The sequence below is a fragment of the Herpailurus yagouaroundi genome, unplaced genomic scaffold, assembly GCF_014898765.1.
Source record: "Herpailurus yagouaroundi ecotype Mexico unplaced genomic scaffold, PumYag 142, whole genome shotgun sequence".
NCBI lineage: Eukaryota > Metazoa > Chordata > Mammalia > Carnivora > Felidae > Herpailurus > Herpailurus yagouaroundi.
Genome location: NW_024412397.1, coordinates 4,627,801 through 4,640,205, shown reverse-complemented (window position 1 = coordinate 4,640,205; position 12,405 = coordinate 4,627,801).

Genomic DNA, 12,405 nt, shown 5'->3' with positions numbered 1-12,405 from the left:
GCTTCCTCTGACTGCTTACGCTTTATCCTCTGCCCTTGTTCCGGGATCCCTTTCTCCAGATGGTTCTCTTGGGTAGATTCTCAAGATGATCCAGGCTGGTTCCCTGCTGCAGGGTCCACATCTGGCCCACAGGAAACTTTGGAAGCAGACCGTTCCCATCCCAGCCACTTCCTGTAGCTCTGCTGGAGCAGCCAGTGCTGTGGTGATTCAGCTGAGGTCATTAGACTCATGACAAATTTTCAAGTGGCTCAAGGTTGTCAAGCTCCCATTGGGAAGCACCAATATCCAGCACCCCAACAGCTTACTCGAAAGAGCTTTTCATCAACTCCCTCTTCAATCTTTCCGAACAGTCTTGGCTTTGCCAGTGGCCTGGAGGTGACAGGGGAGAAGGGCTAATCTTGTCAGGACCACTTTGGACACCTCCTGCACCAAGTTCTGCTTGGCTGGTGGAGCCCCCGCACCGGGCTGTCAGAATATCTGGACCTATTGTATTGCTCTTGTCTTTGAGCTTTCTGTCACAACTTTGAAGACCATAGGAAGAGTCGCATTTAATATCTGGTCACACATGTGAAACAAGACAGTTACCAACAAAAGGAGGATGGAAAAGAAAGTCTGAGTGTTTTTATTGGTGTGAGCAAAGGGAAAAAGAAGCCCGTGGCTAAGCCAAAACTCACTGTGCAGGAGCACAGACCCCCAAGTGTTGGTCTAAGACACTGCGAGGTTGGAGGTTGGACTTTTCCAGATGGGTCTTCGATCGGAGTTTGTTCATTTCCCAGGAGATGAACGTCACACATGTGGGAAGCTGAATAATGACACCCCCCAACAACAACAAAAATGCATCCACTTCCTAATCCCTGCAGCCTGTGGTCTATCACCCTTTACAGCAAAGGGGACTTTGCAGGCGTGATTAAGGGAAGGTTCTTGGAAAAGGAAGAAGGGTCCACGAGCCAAGGAGCACAGGGGGCCTCCAGAAGCTGGAAAAGGCAAGGCTGTGCATTCTCCCCAGAGTGCCTGGAAGGAACCACCCTGCTGACTCCTTTGTTGTAGACTTCCGATCTAAGGCCTGTAAGAGAGGGAACAGCTGCTGTTTAAAGTCGCTAAGTTTTTGTGAGTTACAATAGTGACAGCAAGCTAATGCACACGTGTCTTACTTGCCTGAAGGTAGGAGTATTCTCCAGGCACCCCCAGCAGTTAGAGAATGGACCGTGCAGGTAGGACACTGCTGGCATGCGGGTGCTGGGTGCAGGTGGGGGTTCAGCTGTGTCCTACGGATTTCCAGCAGCCATGGAGGGAAACCTGGAGCACTTGAGTGTTGAGCAGAAACTCCGCCACCGGCAGGTTTAAGGATGAGTTCCTCGCGTCCACAAAACCAGCCTCCAATTCCTTTTCGTTTCTTTTTACAACACAGTGAATAGCGACGCTTGAATTGTGAGTGACAACAACTGTTTACAGTTTGAAAACCTGCAAAATAACCCATGAACAGATTGCGTGTTTGAACTCAACGCTTCATTGATCTTACCCCTGTTTGCCCAACAGGAAACAAATGTTTTAAAGCGGAGCAAACCTTTGTTTGGCGTTCCCGGTAGCGTTTAACAATTGAACCCCATCTGTTCAACAAAAGCTTTAATTGGAAACTTGTTGTCTTTGGTTGTATTGAGGGAATTCTTTAATCTACCCAGCCAAAAGAAGTTCACATTAATGTTGCCCTGTGTCTCAGGTCTTAGCGGACCAGGATGACAGAACAAGGGCACACGTCCTCTTCGTGTTTATTGTTGTGGCACAATCCCCCCGGTCTGCTCGATGCTATAAATTTGCCCACCTCACGGTGCCCCCAGTTACTTTTCAGTGTTTCTGATGGGGGCCCCACTCTGTCCGCTGCAGGCAGCGCATGGGCCCCTCAGATCCAATACCTGTTGCCCGTAGAGTTCCCTGGCAAACCCACACGCATGATGAAGACAAGGTCCCGTCTGGGAGCTGATGTTGGCGGCTCGGTGCCGAGGTGCTGCTGGCCTTAAGGTACAGGCAGGAGAGTGGCTCCCCCCACCCCGCTCTGCAGCGGCACCTGTCCCCCTCCCCACAGGTGCTCAGACCCCACCCTCAGCCACCCCGCCCCGAGCCCTCCCTGGATCCCTCTGCAGGAACCTCGTACATGGCCCGAAGGAAGTGTGGCAAGGACAACCCCCTGGTGCCCATCCCCCCACCATGACAGCTCCTCCCGATGACACAAGCACACCACGTGGAAGAACTTGGGTCACGTCAGTGGCCCTTGACACAGGGGCCCTGGGAACTTCAGGCATCTTGATGCTCAGGCATCTTGATGCTCCCAGACGGGTTCTGCCGGAACCACGAGAGACCTGCAGGGAGATGACGTGGTTTTCACAACTGCCCAGGGGATTTTTCCATGAGCTGAGGTAGATCTTGAAGATCAGCAAGAACATGGGATTGTGGCACGGATGGTTTCTTCAATTTTCTTTTCTGTAAAACTAAGTATGGTGAAAAGCTATATATATATATATATATATATATATATATATGTTTTTTTTTTTTTTTTAATTAGACAGCATGATATAAATCACAAGGAGACAGCAGAAGCCTCTGGAATGAAGCCCCCATGTCTTCACGGAATGATCTGAGGCAGCAGCCGGGGCCCAGGGCTGCGTGAGCGTTTTGCCTGGTGGTTCTGGGCAGCCTTACCATCCTTCATCAGCCCAGGCTGCTCCCCGTTTGTCAGACCTGAAGGTTTTGGGATTTGGATGTTCTGCTTAAGAAGACAGACACAAAATGACGAATCAAAATTAGGTGCAAAAGTGGATACTTACTTAAAAGTGGGAGAGGAGGCCTGAACAGTAAATTCCACGGTAAAGAACTTCTCCGACTGGGCTGGAAGATCCCATCAGCAGCGGGCTCCGGGTGGTGCCGCTCAGCTAGGCACACGCTGAATGTGCGTCCATCCCTGTGTCCTTGTGTGTGGACAGCTGGTACGGTGGCCTTAAACCCTCGAGGAGGGACTCGCACGCGCTACTTTCGCTGGGTTCTAGAAAGCTCCCCCTGCACTCGCACGCGGTGGGGGATGGGAACCGCGGGCTGTGTGCCCCTCCGATCGGGCAGCGTGCAGCTCCATCGGAGCGAAGCCGCCTGTATGCCTGTGCCTCAAAGACGCGCCCACACGCCGTGGGTGGGCCAGTTGTGCTGACTCTGGCTCTCAGGCAGCAGGTGCTCAGCCCCTGGGAGCCAGCCTGACAGCCAGGGACTTGCTTGAGCTCTCCTTCCTCAGTGTCTCATCTCCGTCGGGAGTCTTCTCCCACGACCTCATTCTTCTATTTTCCTTCCTTTTTCTTCCACTTCCTTCTGGAAGTACTAGTAGATGCCAGAAACCGCTTGGGCACTGATCATCGGGTGTCTGGCTGACTCAGTGGATGGATGTGCCAGGGTGAAGGGACCCATCAGGTGTAGTCGGCAGCAGCTTCCTTGGCCGGGGGTGGGGGGAGGGCTGGAGAATGGATTTCTGTACCGTGCGCACAGAAGGTGGCTGTGAGGTACACGTTTACCCGGTTGAGTCGTGTCCCCCCAGATTCCTGTCCACCTGGAATCTCGGGGTGGGGCGTGCCCTTATTTAGAAGTGGGGTTTTGCAGACATAATTAATTAGGGGGAGTTTGTACTGAGTGGGTGGTGGTGTCCTTACGAGAGAGGAAGGGACACACAGAGGTGCACGTGGGGGCACAGGCCCAAGTTGGAGAGGCGCAGCGGCAGGCCAAGGAATGCCGAGGAACACCTGGAGCCAGCAGACGCGGCAAGAGGCAGGAAGGATCCTCCCCTAGAACCTTCAGAAGGGTCACGTCCCCGCTGCCGATGCCTTGATTGCCGTCTCCTGGCCTCCAGACCTCGAGACAATACACTCCTGCTGCTTGCGATACACCTGGTTGTGGCACCTTGTTACAGCAGCCCCGGGAGACTCATATACGCATGAATAAATTATTGGAAAACAAGGCCAAGAGTGGCCGGGTGCACATATATACACATGGTACTGAGAGAGGCCAAACCCCCAGGCTGAGAGTTGGCGCCACGTGCTTTTTGATGTGGCCTTTGCTCCGCGATCGGAGGCGAGACCTAAAAGCAAACGGGCGCAGGTGCAGTGACACGCTGATTGACCTTAGACCACCTCAAAGGACGCTGCGAGCCAGCCACTGTCTTGAAAACCCTACCTGAGGCCCCAGGAGGTGATGGATGTCCGAGTGCAGAGAATGCCATCGCACAGCTGAGCATTTCTCTGCGCGTTTGGTTTGTTGCTGCGTCCAGAGAAGAAACCGAGGTTTCCCGGCTGTGTTCACAGCTTTTGTGCAGCAAACACACAACGCGCAGAAGCGCTCGGTGCCTTTGTCTTCCTCCGGGCTCACCTAGCCTGCAGCCCGTGGACAGACTGCTATCACCTAAAACACACGGAGCTCTTGATGCGTGCCGGAACGCCCAGCGGTCTCAGCTTTCCTTTGCTCAGCCAAGGGGTTTTTTTTTTTTTTTTTTTTTTAACGTTTATTTTTTTTTTTGGGACAGAGAGAGACAGAGCATGAACGGGGGAGGGGCAGAGAGAGAGGGAGACACAGAATCGGAAACAGGCTCCAGGCTCTGAGCCATCAGCCCAGAGCCCGACGCGGGGCTCGAACTCACGGACCGCGAGATCGTGACCTGGCTGAAGTCGGACGCTTAACCGACTGCGCCACCCAGGCGCCCCTCAGCCAAGGGTTTTAACGCTGTTTATATTCTGAAACAGGATAGCTTTCTTTCCCCCACCTCTCTCTCTGTCACATGAAAGACGAGCCAGGAAAATACCTGCAAACTGCCAGGGAAATGTAAACAAATGATGAATTTTTGAAGTCCCCCAATAGACACTTTCCTCCTCAAACGAGAAAAGGAAAGGTACCAGGGGAGTCTGCTGATCACAGAAACGAAAATTGAAAACCTTCTCTCCTAGCCATCCTTACGTCACAAGAAGAAACTGCACTGGCTTAGAAACAGGCAGAGACGTAAAGATCATCGACCACTAAAGGCAACGTGTGAGAGTTCTGGCAGAAACCTGCTGTGAGGTATCGGTAAATGGGTATAATTTTGGTGACCACACGTGTTTCTGTTATGGTTTATACCCTTTATTTTAAGTCTGCAGTAAGCCGCAACAAGTGTATGTTTTTAATTAAACTCAGCATTTGGATCCTTTCTAAATAAGCAGTACAAGATGAGGGGCGGGGAAGCAGGCTTAAACATTAAGAAGTTTTTTCTTGATTAATTATTAAATATAACCCTTAAATACTTGGGCACTTTTAAGCATCGGTGAGATGAATAGCGGTATTCTTGCAGCCGAGAGAGGCGATAAACCCTGAAGGCTCGTCGCCAGCTCAGAGGTGAGTCCTGACAACCTGTCCTCTTATAAAGGATGACAAATCCCAGTTAGCATTATTCATTGCCAAGCTCCGGGATCAGTCTGAAATTCTCACAGCACTTGGAAATTCACACACATTAGTCGAGTGGAAAAGATGTCAAGGACTACAATGAAAAATAAATCATTTTTGTCCACGTCAGTGTTGTAGTAAAGGTGTTCGTGTAAGCAGAACCCCGGCCAGTGCACTTGATAACCAGTCCTCCTCGTCCCTTATTCCAGACCTTTCTACCGTGGTATAATGTGACTGAGAGCCTCAGGCTGTCAAACCTCCCCTCTGGGCTGGCGTGGGTGTGGGCTGGCCCCCCCTAGGATCCATCTTACAGATCTCCAAACATTCTTCAGACTTCCCTTCAGATGATGGCTCATTCTGTGACCTTGACTCCCATTCCACCTTTTCAGACTTACCTCCTTACAGTAAATACAGTAAATACAGCTACAGTTTCTCTTTCTTGGACAAGTTAATGTTTTTCTCTGAAGTACAGAGAATGAAGGACTTTGTGAAGTCTGGAGTTAAAAATACAAAGGCAATTAAAATACTTTTTGGACTGTTTCCACATCACTGCTATTGTGAATAATGTCCCATAAAACATGGGAGCATAGGTATCTTTTCAAGATTCTGACTTCAATTCTTTTGGATAAATACCCAGAAGTCAGATTGCTGAATCCTATGGCGGTTCTATTTTTAATTTTTTGAAACAGCCTGAACATCCGTGGACAGAGGAGTAGATAGAGAGAATGTGGTACATGTATACAATGGGATATTACTCAGCATTAAATAAGGGAATCCTGCCATCTGCAACAACGTGGCTGAATCTTGAGGACATTATGCCGAGTGACGTAAGCCAGTCGCAGAAGGACAGGTACTGCCCAGTTCCACTTACGTGAGGTGTCTAAAATAGTCGAACTCCCAGAAACAGAGGGGAGGCTGGTGGTTACCAGGGGCGAGGGGACAGGAGACGAGGGAACTGCCATCCAGTGGGTACAGAGTTTCCGTCACACAAGGTGAATGAGCTCTACAGGTCTGTTGTACGATACCACCCAGGGTTAACAGGACTGGAGAGTGCACTGAATTTGTCAAGAGAGTGGAGCTTACGTTAAGTGTTCTTACCACAATAAAAAAGAAAGTGGAAATTCTGTCAAAGTTACCTTTTTTTGTAACTGAGTCATAGCTGTTGTTTCAAAAACAGGCAAGAAATGCATGGCATCCGTTGTCTTTGAGCGTTTTGGTAAGAAACAAGGTGGTCCATCACAACCGTAGACGGAAGATACTTGTCTTCTTTGCTATCCCCACTCTACTCTCATAGCACATGATACATGTTGAAAAAAAGAAACAGAAAGGTAGCAGGACACAGAGGGCAAAGAACTTCTGTTCAGTGTTTGCTCTGAGGATCATATGGAAGCCTACTCTGTGGATGATTAAACATCACAAGTTCGGGGAATAGTCCTTTCTAATGAGAGTTTCTGCATTTTCCCCATATTTAATTAATGTAAGTAACCCAAAGGGAAGGTACGACGATTCAGTTTCCGACTAAATCTAAAGATCTGATCCAAAGATACCTGGAAACACAAAACCATTTGGAGCTATGTGAATGCTGTCACACACCCAGTTGGTAACTGGCCAAAGCATCTTAAAACCTGTTAAGGAATTGATAAGGGGGCTTCCCCCAACCCTCATTCTGTCCAAGGACCATGTGTAGGGCAAAAATTTTGTTCGTTTGAAATTTTGTGGGGACGGGAGGAGCTTGTTTTTGTTTTTGTTTTTGTTTTGGCTTGGATGGAATTGCCATGGCCTTAGATTGCCTACCAACATTTGTAACTCGCAAATGTAGAATTTTATGCATTTATTCAGAGGTCCAGCCTCAGATGTTGAGTAAGCAACTGTGAGATTGAGGCTCCAGCCTTTCCAGTAAACATACAATTTTGCTTGATGATGCAGGACTAGGGGGAGGGAGAGCATTTTCACTTTTCTTCCAAATCACTACAGCTGAAAACTACACCTGTTGGACAGCAACCCGAGGTAGGGGAGGAAAGAATAGAAGAAAGCAAGAATAGCTCTATCCATCCATTCGTCTCTTCACTCATCAAGTTCTTAGTGAGCGCCTACTGTGTGCCAGGTACTGGACTTGTCAGTACCTGAAGCTCAAGTCCAATGCGCTTAGTTACGGCTTCGTGTTGGTATGACACAACCATGACTCTCAAAACATTCTTTCTTTTTTTTTTTTAATTTTTTTTTAACGTTTATTTATTTTTGGGACAGAGAGAGACAGAGCATGAACGGGGAAGGGTCAGAGAGAGGGAGACACAGAATCGGAAACAGGCTCCAGGCTCTGAGCCATCAGCCCAGAGCCTGACGCGGGGCTCGAACTCATGGGCCACGAGATCATGACCTGAGCCGAAGTCGGCCGCTCAACCGACTAAGCCACCCACGTTCTTTCTAAGCCACGTTCTTTCTAAAAGAGTTCTATTGCAAAGGTCTATGTGCTACTCTAACACGTTAACAAAATGTACCTCTGAAACACCAAGTATTAAAAAAGAAAATCTAGCATTAAGCTGACAAGTCTCCCTTTGCAGACACATGGCTGCCTAACCGCCTCTTTAGTAAAATAAATAAATACATAAATAAATAAATAAGGCTAAGAATGCCTGCAGTAAAACAGAGAACGCACTGTCCATGTTGCCCAGACACAACAGCAAAAGACAAAAAGCCAGAAGTACAGAACTGTTAACCCCAGGCAGGGGTTACTTAGAGTCCCAGTCCCTACTAACTGTATGCCCCCCTGGGATCAGAGACAGCGAGACAGAAGCCGAATTATGAGAGAAACCGAACACTTCGCTCTCAGCCTTTCCGTCTCCCCGGCTCCCTGGTTCTTGTCACAAACAATGGGGTGTGGTACATGACAGACATACTAATCCTGAACGTGTCTTGCAGGGAATACAAGCATTTAGGGCTGGAAAGACAGACTGGCTGAGGCCAAGGGAATGAAAGCAGGGCGGGAGAGAGACTCTCGGAGGCCAGTTCTGGGGGAGGTTAGACTTTACCAGCTGCTTAGGGCTAAGGCAGTGGGAAGCCGTGTGGGTCATTTGTAGCTGCTCACTGCTGGTCCCCTAGGATTCTACTTTCTTCCTTATGCCGTCCTGCATGGCAGGTTCTCTCTTAATGTAGTTACCTTCTCCCAAGTGGCCTCTGTGCCCAGGAAAATCTCCGTTTTCCGGGGTGACGGGTGCTCCCACGGCTGTGTGTTTAGTTAAACTTGGTTCCACAGAATCGAGTGAGGAGAACTATTCTGGAGAATAGGCCGTGACTCGTGCCGGGAACTGGAGCCTGTAGTAGTTGAAAGTAGCATCTAAAGCTTTTATGAGTGGGTCTGTAATCAATAGTAACTTTCCAAATCTCGTATTCCCTAAATTCTCAGATAAGGCACATCATTTATCTTTCGGAAGTACCCCACCTCTGGTCAACCATCCACATACCTCTTTCCTTGTTTTTGTTTCACGGTGTCCCTGTTCCCCCAAAAATCCAGCAGAGAAGAAGAGAAAATTTATTTGCTTACATCCTTGAGCTAAAATCAGATTCCCTGCTACAAAGCAATCTGCAAAGCATCCTTCACCCGAAAACAAATGGATTGCAGGGCCACCTGCTGGGCATTCCGAGCTGTGCACACCCTGGGTTCAAATACCAGCTCATTTACTTAACAGCGAGCCAGGTAGTGGTCCCCAGACTGAGACACCTGGGGTCACAGGAGGACTTTTCAAGGAGGCCTCAAAGTTTTGAGGGCACCAATCCCCAGCTGCTCAAATTCTACATGTCCTCTCTCTTAGGGCGGATAGGACGGGACTTTCCGGCAGTGAGCTGCCTGCTGTCCTGCTTCCCGTCTTTCCGCGCCCCTTTTAAGACAGTGCTGTAGACTGAATGTGTCCTCCCAGAGCTCCTATATTGAGACCTAATCACCAGGGTGATTAGGTCATGAACGGGATTTGTGTCATCGTAAAAGAAGCCCACGAGGCTGCCTTACCTCTGCTACCGTGTGAGGACACGGCGAGAAGACAGCTCTCTGTACAGAACCAGGAAGCAGGCTCTCAACCAGTCCCCAAATCTGACAGCACCGTGGTCTTGGACTTCCAGCCTCCCCAGCTGTGAGAAATAAATCTCTGTCATTTATAAGCCACCTAGTCCATGGTAGTTGTAGCAGCCCGAACACCCCAAGACAGTCAGTGCCAGGCATCATTCTAAGTGCTGTACTTAGATTTTGTACTTAAATTTTGTTAATGTTTATTTATATTTGAGAGAAAGAAAGAGAGAGAAAGACCCTGAGCAGGGGAGGGGCGGAGAGAGAGGAAGACACAAAATTAGAAGCAGGCTCCAGGCTCGGAGCTGCCAGCACAGAGCCCGACACAGGGCTTGAACTCACAAGCTGTGAGATCATGACCTGAGCTGAAGTCGATGCTTAACCGACTGGGCCACGCAGGTGTCCCTAAGTGCTGTACATTTAACTCAAAAAGCCTCAAATGTCCCAAACAAAGGGGCAATTTGGAATACCACCATATATTATTATTGGAGAATGCCTCCTTCATCAAGGATGCCTGTTGGCTACATAATTTGTATTATTTCAAGGGGAAGAAAATAGAAGGTCCACCTTCTGACAATTAACATTATATTTCCAAGTAAAAGAATTCCATATCAAGAGTAAATTCTGTATTTTCCTGAATTTTATTCAGATTTGTAAGAGAAACATTTTCATCAATGAACTTTGCCAAATGATTAGTAGGTACATAAATAATGTTCACTTTTTACTTGGACTCAAACCTCTTCCTGGCTCTCATTTACCAATAGCTTCTTTTTTCTTTTATTTATCATGACCACATACCTATAAAAACTTTATGAACTTAATGTTAGTGTTTATGTATTCTACTCTGAGTCCCCTTTTTGTTATTTTTCACTGAACCCTGTCTCATTCAAGCAATAATCTCACTTATAGACACCTGAACTAATTTTTTAAAAGCCAAATAGATATGCTTAAATGATACATTTCTAATAAATTACTTTTAATATCTAAAAATTCTTTGTCAACTGTATACAGCTGACCCTTGAAAAACATGGGTTTGAACTACATGGGGCCACTCATATGTGGACTTTTTCACTTAAATACAGTACAGTTCTGTAAGTATATTTTTTTCTCTTCCTTATAATTTGCTTACATTTTCTTTCTTCTTGATTACTTTATAGAATATATATACTTTACAGAATATAGAGTATATAATACAAGTAACATACAAAATGTTAACCAACTGTTTATGTTATCAGTAAGGCATCCGGTCAACAGTAGGCTATTAGTAATTAAGTATTTGGGGAGTCAAAACTTTTAAATGGGTTTTTGACTGCAGGGGGCATCAGTACCCCTAACACCTGTATTGTTCAAGGGTGAACTGTAATACATTTCCATGGTTTCGATTAGTCATATATGAATAATGATTGTAATGAGAATTTAATCCAGAAAAAAACTTTAACACTTAGAGATTTCTAGCTATAGAAAAGTAAATATTAATTTAAATTTCTATACATATTCTCTTGCAGAGAAGTGTAATAGGATCATCAATAAAAGACTATCAAATGTAAAAATGTTAGTTTGATGGTTAATATAAAAAATATAAGAAATAATAAGTGTTGGTAAGGATTCAGAGGACAAGGAACCCAGCATGCACTATTGGTGGGAATATAAAGTGGTGTAACATTGGTAAAAAAAAAAAAAAAAAAAAAAAAAAATTGGTTAAAAAATTGGTGACATTGGTAAATTGGTACAAATTGGAAAACAGTATGGAGGTTCCTCAAAAAATGAAAAATAGACATGCCATACAATCCAGTAATTGCACTTCTGGGTATTTACCCAAAGAAAACAAAAACACTAACTTGAAGATATATATGCACCCCTTTGTTTATTGGAGCATTATCTACAATAGCCAAGATATGGAGACAATCTAAGGGTCCATTGATAGATGAATGGAAAAAAATGTGAGATATATACACAATGGGATATTCCCCAGCCATAAAAAAAAAAAAAATAAAATCTTGACATTCACAACAAACTGGATGGATCTATAGAGTATTATGCAAAGACAAAAACCTTATAATTTCACCTATACGTGGACAAATGAGCCAACAACAACAGCAAAAGAGTAACAGACTAATAAATATAGACACCAGAGTAGCGGTTGTGGAAGCACAAATTAGGTAAAGGGGATCAAGAGGCACAGACCTATAAACAAAATGAGTCATAGAGATGTAACCTAGAGCTAAGTCAATAATATTGTAATAACTTTGTATGATGACAGATGGTAATTACACACTGAGCATTTCGTAATGATATAACTGTTGAATCACTGGTACACCTGAAACAAATACGTTATATGTCAAGACTCTACTTCAATTAAAAATGTTTTTAAAAAACACAAAGATTCAAGAAAAAAGAAATAGTTAAAAATAAATAATAGACTACCGAATATGTAAAAAATTTCCTCTTAAGATAAAAGCTGTTTGTACAGTATGACTGGACTGGGGGAGGAAGTGGAATCAGGACTTCTCAGTATTTAATTTTCCCTCATTTTTCGAACTTTAATCGACAAGAAGTTACAATTTGACAACTCTGAGGGGATATAGATGGAAAATTTAAGGGGGAGGTCATTTTTTTTTTTTTAAGTATTTACATCTTTTGCAACTACTACACTTGCTATTAAAAACAAGGGCACCTGGGTGGCTCAGTGGGTTCAGCAGCCAACTCTTGCTTTCTGCTGAGGTCTTGATCTAAGTAGTTAGTGGGCCGAGGCCCTGGGTTGGGCTCTGCTTGGGATTCTCTCTCCCTCTCCCTCTCCCTCTGCCCTGCTTGCTCTCTCACCCAGAATAAATAAACTTTATAAACAGCAGACAAAATGTGGGAGCGTAGATTCTTTGCCAAGTTCTTGTGGGACCGCTCTCACGGAGACG